Source organism: Podarcis erhardii (genome assembly GCF_964252035.2).
Source record: "Podarcis erhardii genome assembly, chromosome: 12".
NCBI classification, from domain to species: domain Eukaryota; kingdom Metazoa; phylum Chordata; class Lepidosauria; order Squamata; family Lacertidae; genus Podarcis; species Podarcis erhardii.
In genome coordinates, this window is record NC_138513.1 from 33,752,588 (window position 1) to 33,770,969 (window position 18,382).

At 41.9% G+C, this 18,382-nt stretch overlaps 1 long non-coding RNA gene across 2 annotated transcripts in view; it reads left to right on the plus strand.

Moving 5' to 3' along the window:
* The first annotated feature begins 10,808 nt into the window (after nt 1-10,808).
* Nucleotides 10,809-18,382, plus strand: part of LOC309325779 — a 117,710-nt gene continuing 110,136 nt past the window's right edge. Inside the window, exons 1-2 of one of the 2 annotated variants that reach the window (XR_014149995.1) lie at nt 10,809-11,090; nt 14,692-14,774. This is a non-coding gene — a long non-coding RNA (uncharacterized lncRNA). The remainder of the gene's footprint in view (nt 11,091-14,691; nt 14,775-18,382) is intronic. The other variant, XR_014149996.1, reaches the window with a different exon arrangement.

Genomic DNA, 18,382 nt, shown 5'->3' on the forward strand with positions numbered 1-18,382 from the left:
TACATTTTATCACAAAACATTGTTTAAATTTGAATTCTATCTTAATGTACACATTTCCAAGATGTATTTGTCCTAAATTACTTTTTTATACATATTTTGATACATTGAGTTGAGAACTATATTGCACAATTCAAGAAGTGCAAAATCTGAAGGATAATTATGCTCTTGTCTATGTATTAACTTTTTAGTAGCTCTCATTTTTGGAATTTGAAAGTTGAAAAATTCAACTACACTGTACTCCTAACATTCTACCGTAGTTACATTCCAGCCATGCCAAAGTTGGAGGTTTCTAAGCACACATCTCTAGGCAAGGCTAGGAAGAGACATTATCACAGCTGAAGCAAACAAGCCAGCCAGTCAAAAGCACACAGGTGCAGCCTGTATGGAGGAGGTTCTGCCTGGAGACAGCTTCTCACGTGGAGAGTTTCATTTGGGATGAAGTAACAAGGTGTCCACTCCCCACCCCTTTAAGGACTGGTCAGCAGATTGGTCAGGTGTTCGGATCCAGGGTGTGATCACTTATGTCATGTGGTCGGCTTTCATCTGAAACTCATTGACTGAAGCTTGCCCTGTGGATTGTTAGCTTGTTACGGATCTTGCTGCCCGTTCACTCCCTTCGAGACCCAATTGCCGAGTGTTTTCATTTCTGGGGTGAGTAATCATTTAGTTAGTGGCATTTCCTTTTGTTTTTACGCTTTGGTAACCAAATATGCAAAAATAAAATAAAATAAATAAATCTTAAAAGCACTCTCATTTCCATATTGCCATCCTTTTCCAAATGGAATAAAGTATGTTGTGTAAGGTAGGGAGCTGTGTGTAGAAATTCGTTGTGGATCTTTGATGGAGTTGCTTGTTGTTGACAACCACAGAAGAGTTCGTCTCCCAAACGCCAGGGGATTCCGAGATTAAGAGGAACTCATTTGCCTTGACGTTTTGTGATAGCAGAGCTATTTGTTAAGCCTTTCCATGGCCTAAAGCTTTTTCATGGAGTTGCTGCCATGAAAGCAATTTGTTGTTGATGCTAGTCCAAAAACTATAAACAAACCATGATCTTTAGACAAACATTTAAAGATATATCCTAAAGTGCCACGATTTTTTTTATTTTTTTATTTTTTGCATCGCCAGAATGTATTCCCTCTGCAGTTACCACATGTGCATTATGCATTTATGTAAAATACACTCACCCTGAAGGAATCCTTTGAAATTTTCATCTTCATTCCAAAGGGGGAAATTATGGACTGGGTTCTACTTATGCAATCCAAAAATAGGCTTGCAAGTTACTGTATAATTTAATTCTTTAATTTGCATATAAAGTTAAATGTTGCTATCTTCCTTTGGTTGAAGTTTAATTGATGGCTATAAAATCATCCTTTAACTATTGTCTTTGATTAATTTTCTTTCTTTTTTTTAGAGCTTGCAGTTCCATTTTGTCTTTTCTGTAATTGATTTTTGAATTCTTTGGCTGTGATTATTTCGGTTGGAGATACTTTTTTACACAGCGTTGCAAGACCACCTTGAAAGCTCATTATAATGTTTAGTTAGAAAGCAGCTCCTTCATTTAACCTACTGAATCCTCAATTATTTTGAACACCATGACATTTAAATTAGAGAATATACCTGTTTGCAATCACTAATCCATTTGCGTTGCCCATTAAGGCTGATACCTACCGCGTTATTTCACAGTCATTGCAGGAATTTTATCTGTGTTATTGGTTTCTGGTTTTTTGACTTATTTTTTTCTGTGGCAACAGCTAAATCTGGGATTCTAAATCATATGAGCTGCTGCAAATTATTATTTAGAATGGAGAACACCAACTGCTGCATCAGCACAGCACATTGATCTGCACCATTACACACTAACCTCGGGTGTTGCTTTTGTGCAGTAGAATGGATTAATGCTTGCTAGGCCAGCAACAGACATGGGTGGAGAGGAGAAATGAGAGAAACATCTGGTGCTCCTTCAGCCCAGCAGTCCCCAGAAATACTTGGGCTCAGGAGACCACATGGTCAAGCAGCTATGCAGCAGCTACCAAGATTTCTTTGACCAGGTGGAAATAATGCAGTACCTCTGCCAGAAACCACAAGCTTATAGCACCCACTGTAGTTGGCAACAGACAGATAGCAATCTTTGGATTTATGACTTGGCCACCACTTTCCTGGATACAATAAATAAATTATCAGCTGGGATAAGTGCATATGGGGTGATGCCATTTTTCTCTTCTAGTCAACTTGACCTGATCTATGAAGCCATTTTCCTTGGCCACTATACCACAGGCTTTGTTGTAGACTTCCTGCATCTAGGAGCTGCTGTAACTGCTCTTAGCAACCATAGCTGGGCAGGCCATCACCGATTAGCTGGACGATGTGGCTTTGTTACTCATGAGCATGAGTTGCTGGGTTTTGTCTACCTTCATTCACAAAGTGAACAGGAGAAGGGCATAGCGCCCAGCACAATTCTTTTGTGAATTAAAATCACCCTAAATTAACAGGTCATACTAAGTTAAACAAGCAGTTCTGCTCCACCTGCTTGCCAAGGATGGGTTGGGCTTTGTCTCAGATCCATCCATCCATCCATCCATCCATCCATCCATCCATCCATCCATCCATCTCTCTTATTGTTTCAGAGAGACAGACAGAAATTAGGGGTGGATGCAAATCTGGTCATGATTAGACTAGACTCATTGAAATAAATGGGTCATAGGATAAGTTAGTCATGATTAACCTTACTCCCACTGAATTCAGTAGGCCTATTCCAAGCATGGACCAAGCGCTTAGAACTTAAAGCAATATCAGTGTTGTTATTGGTACAGTATGGTATGGTTGGGCCAGGATTTACAAGGCTTAGAGAATAGACACTTCATTTCACGGCTATACCTGAACATGAGCAGAATACAGATGCAAAAGTTATTCAAGCTGTAGACTATATTGTTTTATCAATAATTTGACTTTACTTTGCTGCACACTCCAAAGGAAGGATGTTGCTTTAGCTACATTAATGCAAATCACTATACCACTGAGGTTTTCAAATACCCTTTACTTTACTGAATTAATAAGGTCTTAAAACTCCTTGACAAGTAAATTTCTGCATGCATTGAGGGGGAAATGTCCTGTAAGAAATCTGGAAAGTATAACACACCACATTATAATATTGTGATTCTAATTCTTTAATTGTACCTTGTTCCTACCCCCCCCCCAAAAATATCCAGTAAACCCTCTAACTTCTTGTACAGCGGTACCTCAGGTTAAGTACTTAATTCGTTCTGGAGGTCTGTTCTTAACCTGAAACTGTTCTTAACCTGAAGCACCACTTTAGCTAATGGGGCCTCCTGCTGCCGCCGCCGCACCGCTGGAGCATGGTTTCTGTTCTCATCCTGAAGCAAAGTTCTTAACCCAAGGTACTATCTCTGGGTTAGCGGAGTCTGTAACCTGAAGCGTATGTAACCCGAGGTACCACTGTATATTACGCGAACACAACTCCAATTCCTATGAATGTTTAAAGCAAGAGTGGGAACCTTTTTTCTCATGAGGGACACATTTGCTTGAGACTCTATGTCCATATACAGGTGGTGCTGTGGGTTAAACCACAGAGCGTAGGACTTACCGATCAGAAGGTCAGCGGTTCGAATCGCTGCAACAGGGTGAGCTTCCGTTGCTCGGTCCCTGCTCCTGCCAACCTAGCAGTTCAAAAGCATGTCAAAGTGCAAGTAGATAAATAGGTACCGCTCTGGCAGGAAGGTAAGTGGCATTTTCGTGTGCTGCTCTGGTTTGCCAGAAGCAGCTTAGTCATGCTGGCCACATGACCCGGAAGCTGTACGTTGGCTCTCTCAGCCAATAAAGCAAAATGACCCCAGAGTCTTTCACGATTGGACCTAATGGTCAGGGGTCCCTTTATCTTTACTATATGTCCACGTGCCAGCAGTGGGTATGGCTGAAGCAAGTGGTAAGCAGTCACACTCTGTTATCACATAAGACTTCATAGCTGACAAACACTAGAACCCATGCTAGGCATGCCGACGAGTGGCTAAATCAGGTGTGAGGAAACATGGCCTTCCAGAGGTTGCTGAACTACAGCTCTCACCATCCCTGGCCATTGGCCATGCTTGCTGGGACACATGGGAGCTGTACTTCAGCAACATCTAGAGGGCCAAACATTAAGCAAACACATAAAGGGGTGTCCCCAGAGATGTCTGTTCTAGCCCTTCCCCATCCTCATTTCCATCTCTCTCCACAACTCTCAGGGTGAACTTCTGAAGTGGGGGGCCTCCTGTACTTGTGGGGGCTCCCTGTGCCTTTTAGAACTTTGGAAAACCAGGACTCTAAAATGTGAAGTGTGCCTCCATATGGGCAGGGTCCCTGCATTAAGATCCATAAATAGCAACACCCTAGAGGTCCCAGGCCCTAAGGAAATCAGATTAGCCTCAACCAGAGCCAGGGCCTTTTCAACACTGGCTGGTGGAACGCTCTGTCTCATGAGACCAGGGCCCTGCAGGATCTGATTTCTTTCCGCAGGGCCTGTAAGACAGAGTTCTTCTGCCTGGCCTCCAGCTTGGAATCAATTTGATTCCCTCCCCCCCTCTTTCTTTTTTCCTTTCTCCTTCTGTGTTGGAACTCCTATTTGGGGACTTCCCTGGCTTTTTTCTGGCCCATGTAGGACCAGTCTGGATAGTTAACCTTGGTGAAGACTTGATGTTTTTATCCCCCAAAAAGTTTTTGATTGAGTTTCCATTGAAATGAGGCTGCATTTTAATGTTTTACTGTTGTAGTTTAATCTTGTTTTTTAAGCTGTATTTCAATCCATTGTTTTTATATTTGGTGTTAGCTGCCCTGAGCCCAGTCTTGGCAGGGGAGGGCGGGGTATAAATAAATTATTATTATTATTATTATTATTATTATTATCATCATCATCATCATCATCATCATCAACAACAACATCAACATCAGAAGCCCTTCTCAAGACCAAGCACTTTCATTTCCTGGCCAAATGTTGGGAATAATATTTACTTGTTGCTGTAGATACCTCAGGAGAATCTGTTGCCTGTGGCGAAGGAAAAGATACCTGCTCCTATTCCATGTGCAAAAGCTACCGGTAACTGGACAGGCTGTTGAAACACTGGTGTTGAAACAGCATCACCCACTGTACCTGAGAGCTGCAGAGTAGCCTAGGAGGTGCAGGGCAGGCCCAGGTAGCATACACAGTCCTGTCTGTCAAAATCTGCCCACTTGGTTGGCATCCGTGTTGCGAGACAATGGAAGAGTGCACCTTTGGGGTTGAAGCAGTCACTTCCAGTGAGAAGCCTGGCCCTGCTTCCTGCCCAGCCTCCACAGCTTGTAGGAGGAAGGTCTACAGCCAGCAACATCCTTTCCACTGATCGTTATGAGAATCATTGCGCTCGGACCTAAGATGAAGTTGTGCGTCTGCCAGACCCAATCTAGTTTTAGGCAGCTTGCAGACGAACACATATCTTTTCACCAGACTGAGCTGGCTGGATGCTGCTGAGGTATGCCTCATAAAAAAGTGATGATAAATGAAAATGAAAACCCTAGGTGTCCTGCCAAGACACACCATTAGCATTGCCAGGATTTCCTTTAAGTTATAGTCTCGTTTCTTTTTTCCTGTTTAGCACTCTGTGGAGGTGTGGTGTCCTTCGGGATTAAGATGAGCATCATCTCCAAGCATATTATCGCTATTCGATTTAGTACAGTGTGCTGGCGCTGGTTGGTAGTATTTCTTTTACACTCTGCTTGGCTTACTGATGCCGTGTGCTAAGGGAGAGAATGAAAGTGGGGAAAGAGAAAGGATAAGGAGCCGAGGTGGTAATCAATAATGAAATACAGCAACTGAAAGTCAGTGAGGATGTTTACCCAGGCTTTATAGAAGGAGCAGGCAAGAAAAGTTGGAAATTGATCATTAACTCTGACCAAAAGATCAGCCCCTGAACAGAATCTTTGTTCTAACTGAACTTTTGGAAAACAGGAGAGCATAGCTAGTGGCTTCCACAGACAGCTATGCAGAAGTGATGTATCTGCACTCTACAGGGAATTTTTTGATAGAACTCTGTTTAGGTCAACTCCGGTACAGTAATTCTAAAGCACGATGTCAGTGTTTTCAGGGCCCCAAACAACTCGGAGCTTAGGGCAGCTGCTCCTAGCACAGACAGTACTCCCCTTCTCTGCCTTTCCAGGGACCCTGTTTATCATGCAGGGAAGTAGATTACCATTCCCCAACATTTCCTTTATCTTCTTTATCTTGTATCAAGAGCCAGCCTGTGCCTTCAACATCAACAAGGTCAGCAATATTTGGGGGGCAGTGGGCACATTTTGGAATTTTGCAAAAGTGCTGTGAGGGTGCCAGACACAACATCACGGTTGTTGTGGGGCTGCAGCGTATCACCAAATGGCTGCCATGCAGTGTGCTGCGTAACACAAAACAGTGAGACAGAATGGCGGCCAGATCAAAAGGAGCAGAAAAACAGATGGGAGCGCATAACAGTGTGGACAGGATCCACATCAGCTGCCCCACTAAAGGGGGGAAATGCAACTACATCACACACTGCCATGCTTGCTCACAAAGAGCAGGTCTTTGAACCCCTCTACAGTTCAGAAGAGATGGAAGGATGGACTTTTCCTGACATCTAATGAAGTGTGCTCATTGCTCTTGCGCTCAGGAAAATGTGCTTGTGCATCTGGTTGGCCAGGGTGATGGGCCATTAGCCTGATCTATCAAGGGCTCCTCTTACATTAACTAAGCAGGAATAGCAAACTGTCTCTGCTTTATTGTGGATTTTTCAGGGAATATTTACTGAGAACGTTCGCAGGTGCCATAGGAGTTACCAAGAAGGCACACAGGCACCTGCAAACATGCCTTCACCTACAGTAGCAACCCCCTTGACCGGAGCTAAACAAGGTGGCAGGCTAAGCCTCCATCTCTTCAGCCTAGGTCATGACATTGCTGGTGGATGGGATGCCAAGTGCAGAATCTTTGTGGAATACTTAGACACTACATTTCCCTACCCCAAGGGTACTGTTGACTGCATAAAGTATGTTTTGAGGCAAACAGCAGCCAGGTGTGGTGGGTATTTGAAGTGAAGCACCAAATGAGGTTGCTTTTCCATCAAAATAAAAGTGGCAGCATTAAGTAAACTCTTTTTTAAAAAAAGTATAATTGGCATTCCTTGGATTCTGGACCTAAGAAACGCAGTGATTATCAGGCCCATGAACCTTCTCCCCTTGTCACTGATGCAGAAGGGCAATAGTGCAGTGCTAGAGTATTTGCTTTGCACCAGAAGGTTCCTGGTTCAATATCTCTGGCATCTCAAGGTAGGGCTGGAAGTGTGTCCTGTTGAAAACCCTGGGGAGTCACCGCCAGTGTCCAAGCTAGATGGGCCAGTTTTCTGATTCAGAATAAAGCAGCTTCCCATGTTCGTTTCCTAGATCAGCTTGTCCATTTCTATGTGGATATCCAAACTCCCTCACTGCAATGGGCCTCTGACTGACACGATATTCATTACCAAAATGGACTAAGTTGGCCGTCAGTGCTTTCATTAATGGCAGAAAGTTTGCTCTTGCATGAATAAACATGAGGTGGTGTAATTTGACTGATATCAAAAGAGCATCTCACCACCTCCCAAGCAGAATGGAATCGTTCTCCCTTGCATACACTATGCCGGTTTCCTAGGTAACATGTATCGCTTGTCTTCCTTAACAGTCGTGATGCCAACAAACATTACAGACAGTAATAGGTGTTTGTTACAGCTGAAGATGTGAGTACTCTGATGATAGCATGATAAATCTTAATGTGAAAATGGGATGCCACATTAGTGACAGGCTAGCTGTAATTCCCCTGCTCTCTGCTTTTTCTTCATAAGCAGGCTGATGGCACTCAATATTTGCTGGGTTCTTTGTGCTCCACACTACAACTCACAGCAAAGTTTTAAACATGAATTTCCTCGGGAGGAAAACTTTATTCCAAAGCTGAAACAACCCTGCTGGGAAATTTTCACCATACATTACCCCCCCCAAAAAAATAAATAAATCTCAATCTTGCCCTCATGATGGTGTGGTTAAAATACTCTGGTTTTTTAAGAGGGAGCTGTGTCTGTTTCATAAATTATTAACAGATATATTTGGAATATTATTTCTTCTTCTTCTTTTGCGATCACTCGTAGCCAAGAAAGATTGTCTTCCATAAACACGGTTTTGATAGTGAGTCCTTAAGTGACTGTGGAGGCCAATTCTGGATCCACACATCCTTCCACAGCGGAGACATTGGTTTCCAGGTGGGGGTTAATCACCATGTGGATATAGACCACCTTTCAGCAAAGTTCTTAAGGTGGTTGATACAGTGACATTCAACACCAGTAAAACAATCTAAAAAGTGAGCTGGGGAGGGAGAATCTTAGGCAGATGAACTGCCTTTCCATATGCCTTGCAGGGTTTCTGCTGTCACAATGGGAACTATGTGTGTAAGGGATCATTTTCCCTTTCTCTACCCTGTTCATTCATATATTTTTCATTTTAAAACACAAAAACATATACATAAATACCATCTCATATATTCCAATGGGTGGGAAATAAACCACACCAGCTCTTGGGCTGACTTAGTGATGCCACATTTGAACACACTAATTGGAGCTACATGGGAAGTGACAAGGTCAGTGTTCACCAAACTATAAACATCCACCTTCATTAGCTTTGGTTTGATCAATACGCATAAATTTGCCAACTTGCATATCTGGCCACACAGTTAGTTCAGCTTTACTTTTTAAAAGTATGTGGGGAAACTATTATCTCAAGCCTAAATTTATGCATTTTATTTCATTCATTAGAAGCATGTAAATTTTTAATTTCCCATTAGCTAGCAATGAAACCAACTTTTTAAACCCCTCATTCTTATGATTGCAAAGAAAAGAAGCTGACATTCTTATGCTTGGGTGGGAGACAGATTTGTGCCTCAATTACTTGAGATAGGACAGGGACTGAGGTCTGCTGGAAGGCGTCCTGGCCAGTGGTGGTTCACTTTGGTGGCTTGGAAATTGGCCTTGCCACCTCCTTCTCACAAACACAGCAGCGTAAACTGAAAGACACAACTTGGCCCCATCTGTGTAAAACCACAGAGACTTTTTGCTGAACTCCCTTCAAAATAAGCTTAGGCAATTTTAACATAATAATAACGATAATGTTTTAATTGATTTAAATCTAAAGACCATGACTTTTTATGGTTAAGATAGCGCAACCGATGGCTCCCAGGAGCCTAGACGGACTTCCAGTAGAATTAGTCTCCCTGTCAGAATATCCAAATTACACTATAACTATTTTGAAGGCAAAAACAGCTCCATATTTACAAATACTGCAGTATTTATTTAGCATGGCAACTCTGTCTACGCTGAGCTTGATGTTAATTAAGGAAGCCAAGAATAAAAATTGCTTTGGCCTCAGATGTAAGGAGGTTTCCTTTTTTAGCCAAAACATTTTGAATCCTACTGTGGTGCCACAAAGCTTTTAGTTCTGTAAACCATCATGAAGCACAGTTTGCATCAAAGCTGCTATTCCGATTCAAGCGGCAATGTACTGATGATACCATCTAATGGGAAAACTGCACATTTGGGAACTTTCTCCCCTTTCTCTGCATTTGTGCATTAAAAAACTTCATAATCGGACATCCTTTGTCAGGGGCTTTGTTGGTAGGAAAGGAGGAGGTCGGCCCACCATGTTTTGCTGCCTGAGGTAGAGCAGAAAATGATACTCTCGCCTCTCAAGTCTCAAGGTTCAAAAGGCCCAAGAATCTATCAAGGTTCTTTGTTTTTACACCAGAGACAGAAATCCCACAAGTGTGTCTCTTTTAATACCAATATAATCATAATAAATTAAATAACCAACAATTTGCTGAGGCGGCTAACTCACTCTGGCCAAGCCTGAGAAAGGCTCACTTACAGGCCCTCTCTTATTTAGGCCCTAAAACCAAAACCAGAACAGGGAACCTGTGGCCCTCCTCACCTCCCATTCACCTCAACCTGCCTGGTTGATGGACAAGGCTGATGGGCATTGGAGTCCTACAGGCTCCCCAACTTTAGCCTAAAATAATTCTAAGCTCTGTCCCTATTTTCCAGGGACAGTTCTGGATTTACAGAAGCCATCCCAGTTTTTAAAAATTTGATCTCGGAATGTCCCGCTTTTCCTTAGGATGTGCCTATTTTGATCAGAGAAATGTTGGAGGGTATGGTAGGATGTCCCTATTTTGATCAGAAAAACGTTGGTGGGCATGGTCAGTTATGCAACCCCCGAGTCAAGGAGATAAGCAACTATACAACCTTCAGAAGACATCTGAAGGCAGCCCTGTACAGGGAAGTTTTAATGCTGGATGTTTTATTTTAATGTATTTTTAATCTTTGTTGGAAGCCGCCCAGAGTGGCTGGGGAAATCCAGCCAGATGGGCGGGGTACAAATAATAAATTACTATTACTATTATGCTTTTAGGAAGCCATTCAGAGTAGCTGGGGAAACCCAGTCAAATGGGCAGGGAATAATAATAATAATAATAATAATAATGGAATAGGACACCCCTCTTTTCATTGGAAAAATGTTGGAGGGTATCCACTTAACCCATTTTTCCATTTGATATGCACCTTGAGGACTATATTTTAGAAACAATACATGGAGAAGAGGACAGTACTCTTTTGTTATGACAGTTGTATAGAAGTGAAGCAAAACCAGCGTGTGTTTTTTCCCCCTACCCCTGCATACAACAGCTGGCGCTGCTTCTGCACTTTAAACAGAAGCTGGGCGGAGAAAATTACCAGGTGAAGCTTAAATATTTATGTCAGGTTGCTGCGAAAGATGCAGGAGCAGTGCAAAACAAATGTCCCTCTCTATGGCCAACTGTCTCTTTGACACAGCTGTTAACGTTCCCACAGTCATTTTTCTGCCTGTGGTCTGTCTGTGTGGCCTGATAGCGTCATGCAAGCTGTCACGGTCTGACAGGAACTTGTCACGTGAAATGGAGAGCTCTAAGGTTGACCCAAGCTGTATCGACATGGCGCTCATCGGTGCCCACAACGCCATAGTGCTCTTGGCAGGGCCTGCATTTTGGTAAGGTGCCGAAATGCTAACACAAATAATGCTGAATCTTCACTCCTGAGGAAAGGTTCCATCTTGAAAGCTTGCCTTTTGCAATGTCCTTATCCTTCTTTCAGTGCCTAATTAATTATTTATTATTTCAACATTTTTGGGCGGGTGGGTGTCCCTTTCAGTGCAGAGCAAAATCAGACCAGGGGCAACAGATTGAAACCAAATCCATATATAAAATTTATATCCTGCCATCCCTCCCCAAGGAACCTAGGGCAGCAAAATTCATAGATCATCTTGTTATTTACGATTAAAAAAATAGATCATCTTGTTATTTACGATAAAAAAATAAAATGTAAGTCACAGAGCCAGGCACTAATACCCTGTCAATGCCTGAACAAACAAGCAAAAGTGTTCAGCTGGCATACGAATATGAGAAAACAGACTCCGTTGTTATATTTTTGGTGCCCATTGAAGGCTTTCCTTTCAACAAAAGTTCTAAGTGAAGATTTTTATCTCAGTCAGTATTTGATTTAAATCTGTTTCTGTATATGTAATTAATTATTTTACATATGCTTTTATTGTATTGTGAAATCTCTCTTAGGAAGTGATGCACAATTGGAATTAATTAGGTAATAATAATAATAATTCATTGCTGTGGGGAGTGGACAGGGAGCGAAATGCTTGTGAGGTTATTGCCTCAGATGCTGAAACAGGAGGGGCTCCATTTCTAGTCTACCTAAGGTAGCAAAATGTGCTGGCTATTTCTTTATGAAGTAAGTGGTACTGGCTGTCTGGTCATTGGTGGTGGGAAGGAAGGGCTTCGAGCTGCCACTGCATTGTGTGTGTCAGCGTGGAGTCATCATTAAAGGGTTAGACCAGGACCTCAGTGACCTGGGTTCAAATCCCCACTCAGCCACATTGCTCACCAGGGGTGGGCCAACTAAGTATCTACCTTACGGAGTTGTTGTGAAAATTAAACGTATGTTTGTGCATGGGGAATGGAACAGACCCACGGCTGTTGTTGTGACGCCTTGAAGGAAAGTTGGGATACAAAAGGAGTTCATATGTGTGTCTCAAATCTTAATTGTGTTCATATGAGGCCTTGATTCAAAATTCATGCAGGGCTATATATGAGGATGCTCACTTGGTATGAGGGTATGGAGACAAGTTAAAAAAGGAAGGCACTGCTGGGAAACTCTTAACAATTTTATTCAAACCAAGAAAAATGAGGTGTTTATTTTAGGCTTCCAATACTATAAAAAATCTGCACTTCGCAAGCTGCCTCTCTAAGTAAAAGACCACTTAGCAACTGAGCATGATGAATCTATTTTGACAGGTGATTGCCCAGGCAAATAATACATCATCTTATTTCAGAAAGCGAGAAAGGAATCCTTCTGTTGGCATCTGCCTAGCCTTCCCCCAGTTTTAAAGCACTTCTATTTCACCTGGGTATTGCTAGTTACTTATGAGAACCTTTTGTCCTCTGGCTTTCATTATTCATAAGGACCAGTCCCATAAAAGATTGAAGATACCGAGCAACAACCAAGATTAATTCATACCATTTCATGAAATTCATTTGAACAGGCAGTTGGGGCATGGAACCTTGAACACATGCTAATTATATGGAGGGCAGGAAAATCGGGGAATGTCAAAAAATATGCAAAATGCAGATGAAATTTTAAAAAGCTGTTTCATATTTCTAATATATATATATTTAATGGTCTAGTTTCATGCAGAACCAGAGGGGGTCAGAATCTTCTTTAACAATTAAAAAATGGTCACTGAAAGAGATTGGGAGTTTCTACCCAGTATTTTTTCAATGATTCCAGTATTTTTTCAATGATTTATAGATTCGTGGTCCAACCCAGCAGTGATTTGATGCACCTATCTCCCATTGAAGTCAATGGAGCAAATAGTACAGTTAAATAATAAACAAATCTTCAACATGTCCATAAAATAACCATTCTCAAGTCCTTTGTTTGGATTTAGGTTTTAAGTTTATAATTAGTAATCAATACAGTGGTACCTCGGGTTAAGTACTTAATTCGTTCTGGAGGTCCGTACTTAACCTGAAACTGTTCTTAACCTGAAGCACCACTTTAGCTAATGGGGCCTTCCACTGCCGCTGCGCCGCCGGAGCACGATTTCTGTTCTCATCCTGAAGCAAAGTTCTTAACCCGAGGTACTATTTCTGGATTAGCGGAGTCTGTAACCTGAAGCATATGTAACCTGAAGCATATGTAACCCGAGGTACCACTGTATATTCCCACTAGAATCTTAGGCCTAGGCCAATACCAGTGTCTGCCTGCTTTCTTGTTTTGAAAGAATTATTTCTCAGATAGAAATGGCCAGATTTTAGACAGGGAAATATTTCCTCAAATATCAATTAATTATTGACAGTCCTCTCTAGAAGTGAAATCAAAACTAGCAGTGTATGTTGGGAATACATTGCCTAAAGAGCAAGTCTTCTAAAAAAAAAGGTCAGCTATCATGTGTTCCATCTTGTGTCCTGTGAAGCTATTCTATGCATTTGTGGCACATGTGAATCAGGCAAAGGTTTAAACGTTTGTGCTGTAGCTCTGCAGGTGTTAACACCAATATTTCTCTCTCCATCCTTTGTCTCAGTGTCTCAAATAACACTTTATCATTTGTAGCAAATTATCGCCAAATACATTTGCTTACTTCCACTAAGGATCATTTGGCAATCTAAGCACTTGGGTTACAAAAAGTAAATTTAGCAATTAGTTACGGAATAGTGCAATATTGTAAATGATGCATCCATTGCTGTTCAGCAATATTTAAAAAGGTTTGGGAACCACTGAACATCAAGAAGCACCAATGATAGGGGTTTTCCCCCTCTTGGTAATGTTTTAAATATGTTTATGTTTTTTGTTTTTTATTTTGTTATCATAAATCATTTTCAGTCGTTTTGTTTGCAAGTAGCATGCATTCAATAAACCTAGGGTTGCCATATTTAGAAAAGTGAAAATCCGGACACCAAATTTCATGAGCTTTTTTTTGGGGGGGGGCAAAGTTGTTGAGCTTTTTGACACGATTTGTGAGGGCCAAATCCTGGATATGCCTGGGAAACCCCAGACACATATGACAGCCCTATATAAACCTAACCTAACCAACAAGCTGTGGAAGCTATAGTTAGTGGGCAAATAACACATTTTGCATGCGAAATGTCCCTGGTTTAATTCCTGGTATCTCCAACTGAAAGGAACTGGTAAGAAGTGATGGGAAGACCTGTGCCTGATACCCTCGAGAACCATTGCCAAGTCAGGCTGAATAATATCAGGCAAAATAGAGAAAGGGTTGACCTATGTTTACATTTCCAGAAAGGTAGCCATGTTAGTTTGTTGCATCAACAGGCCCTACTCCATGAAATCTCATGCTGTAATAAGTTTCTAAGTCTTTAAGGTACCACAAGACTCTTGGGTCTGGAAACCAAGCCTTATGAGGAACAGTTGAAGGAACTGGGTATGTTCATCCTGGTAAAGAGGAGACTGAGAGAAGCGATGATAGCTTCCCAATATCTAAAGGGCTGCCACATGGAAGATGGAGCAAGCATGTTTTTAACATCATCATCAGTTATTAAATTTGTTTACCGTTGCTTACCCGCAGGTCTGGAGGGTAGGACCCAAACCAATGGCTTTGAGTGACAAGAAAGAAGAGTCTGACTCAACATCAGGAAGAACCTTCTGACGGTAAGTGCTGCTTGAACGGATTACCATGAAAGGTGGTTGACTCTCCTTCTGTGGATGTTTTTAAGCTGAGGTCTGACAGCCTTCTGTCGTATAGGATTTAGTTGAGATTCCTGCATTGCAGGGTGTTGGAATAGATCACCCTTGGGTTCCTTTCTAACTTTGCAATTCCATGATTCTAGAGTTTGGTTTGTAGTTACATGCCTAAGTTTGTCCTCTTCATTCTCTGAAGAATCTGCTGCAGTTGAATGCCAATGTAAATTGACATTCAGAAACTTTGCAAATGTATAATAGGGAGGGGGGCTGCATTGTGCATGTGCAGTAGAGACCAGAATTCCTGGACCTTTATAAAAATTATGTTTAAATTGGAATCTTAGAAGCCGGAACATGTCATGTCATAGTACTGCAAGTGCACTGCAGGAACAGCTAAATTGATAAAGAAAAGGCATTTTATGTGCGTTGTATATGCAATATAACACTGTGACACCAGATGGCGCTGTGGAGTCCAGTCTTTCCCTATATGAGTTTACAACACGTTTAACTGAAACACTTCTTTGATGTGTCTAGATCCAGCCCAAATCTCCACTTCTCTTCCAGGTACGGAATATCACTGTCCTGTGTTGCATCTAATAGTATTTCTTATCTCTGGAGAGACACCTGCACACAATACACAGACAGACCTTGTCAAACAAGTTACCTTTGGAGATGGAAGCTGTGTTCAGGGGTTATTCCTAAGAGGGCATTTTCCAAATCATGTACGGGCACATACACCATCCCCTACCCCCACTGCACACCACCCACTCTACTTGGATTTTCCTTGTATTGAGCAAGAAAGGCAGAGTGCAAGTGCATTTGGCTGAAGTCGCAACCCTTCCCCAGCTGTCGGGACACTTATAAGCAGTCAACTGAATATGCCCACAACCTCCATTAAGGCCTGCCTGCTCACCACAGGGAAGCAGAGATGAGGATGTTGAAGGCGGGGTTTGCTTGCATGGTCCCACAGCCCTCTTCATGTGTTCACAATGAATGCCGTTTCAGAGGTGAAAACCTTTCTTGGAATATAATTGAAGGGTGATAAAAAAAATACTTACAAATATCTCATGCACATAAAATGAACAAGGCCGTGCAGGTGAGAGGCTTTCCCCAACCAATGCATGTTCAAGCATCTGCTCACGTAGTTCAAACTTTGTTCAACGAATGAGCGTTGGATAGGGTGGGGCTGGCCACTGTGATAAAGTCTCTTACCCTCAAATTGTCTATTTTGCTTGCCTAAGAGCATTTGCAGTAGGCTTTTGATGAAGAAAATGAGAAGAGACGTGCAAACCTTTCACACTCTTACACACATTCAAGATTGCATTGAGAACATAAAAGTAGCATATTCATCTGTGTAGAGCTGTAAGAGCAGCCTACCAGATTATTTTTTAAAATTAAATAGCATTTGGATGAGTTGTAATCCTGGTTGTTTGAGAATGCCTGTGTTTAATAAATCATGGTCAATTGTAAACACATTTCTGGAGTTGCGCCGGCCTCTTTTATGGTGCCTAGAACCAAGGAGGCTCTCTAGCCAGGAAACAATTATCCTCTGCTTTGGCCAGCTGTGTAAATGAGACCTAGTCCACGTGTTACCTGGATGGCTAGAGCTGTGTGGTTTTTAGTTCTACATCATGTGTATTAAGACAAATGGCATTGTTGAATTCAAAGCGTGTGAGTCACACAGTGTGTGTGTTTCGCCAAGACAAAAATAACAAATGAAGGTCGGTCTAAAATCCTATGGCCCACATACGCCACTAATTTTGCCTTGCTATGCTGTTGTTTTAAAGCCATCCAGACCACTTTGTATTCCTGCCGGAGTCTGTGATGTGCTTCCCATGTAAATGACAGATAGAGAGTCCACATTAACATCCACTGGCATGCAGAATTCATGAGCCTGGCCTTCAATAATTATGTCAATCTATAAAATAATAAACTCTTTGTTCTTTCTATTGGCCTGCTGGGATTTGAGCCAAGAGGCTCAATCCTTGAAGCCTATTCTCCATAGAGCTGATGGCTGGAAAATTAATTTGCAAAAAAGGGGGAGAGAACCGAAACTGCAGCTCTTTATATATGCATTTATTTATGGCCATGGGTGTTTGGACTTTATTGAATAGTGTGAAGCTTTCAATAACATATTACATGTTACATTTAATATGGATACCTTCATATTATTGTTTATCACTAGTAACTGTATTGGGTTGTATCCAGTTAAAGGACCTAAGTTAGTTACGTCCATTCATTCAAATGGGTCTACTTTGAGTATGACTACCATTGGATACAGCCCATTGATTTGGATCCCAATATAAGGATGTTCACAGAAGAAAATGTTCCCACCCACTTCTGCCATCACCAGCAAATTTCATTTCATCTTCATCCCATGTTGTTCAGGAGCTGCACTCAATCCTCCAGACACTTTTCTTAGTGAATGCAGATGAGAAAGGGGGATGAGATTTCTTTCCATTTCCCAAGAGGAGAAAAATGATGAAGATGATATAGCAACATTAATGCTCTTGGTGCTTTACAAGTACAAGGTTATAGGCCCCTGCCCTGGGGAAATCTAAAACCTGTCTCAACCTGCACACATGGGTTTTCAAACAATATAACTTTTACAAATTTCCTATGAGGGTGGCACAAGGTTCAGAAAATGTATTAAGACCACCAATGACCCTCACTACAGGCTCAAATAATTCATTCTAGTTAGTAGTCCACTTACCGTTAGGTGGCAACTAGTTTTGCCAGAGTGGCACTTTTAGAAGGAAATGGAGGCTGGCAGGTCAAAGGCCCAATCTCCTCAACAGACTGCTTCCAAGCCCTGTTCACACAAATACTACCCAACTGTTGTAGAATGGTACCTGCAACTCAGAGAGTTGGATTTGACTGTGGGTCTTCAGTTGCTTATCTAGGTAGATTGCAGACTAGTGACGCTGTCCCTCTCAGACACATAATGCAACTGTTGATTATTCCTCTACAGGCCCTGTTTCCTTTCCTGATACTACATCCTCAGGTGCCCAGTCTTGATTTCAACATTTCAGAGGCTCGTGAGATATGTTCTCATGGTTTTTCTTTGTTCCAGTTAGAATAAGAGAATTGTAGAAATGGAAGGACCATGAGGGTCATCTAGTCCAAACCCATGCAACACAAATAACTTTTGCCCAGTGTGGAGCTCAAACCCACGAACCTGAAATTAAGAGTCTCATGAGCTACTGACTGAACTATCCAGTTACTAGACCTTCCTTCTTATCTTTTCTCCACTATCAGATTTACCCATGTTTTACTGTTTGGATCCTTTGCTTGACTGCTTGAGGGAAGGGCATAACTCAGTGGTAGAGAAAATGGATGCTGAAGGTTTTGTTCAATTCCTTCACATCTGCAGGAGGCTTCATTTAGACTATGTACACCTTTTCCTCCGTCTGTGAATGACTTGCTCTGCTCTCATGAGTGGTTGGATATATATTCCAACCACAATGTCTCACAATGTGCCTCTCTTCCACTCTCCTTCCTTATGCATAGAAAGGGTTCAGGAGGGCCAATTGCTGGACCAGAGCAGCAAGTTTAGCTTGCACCCAGTCATATGTTTT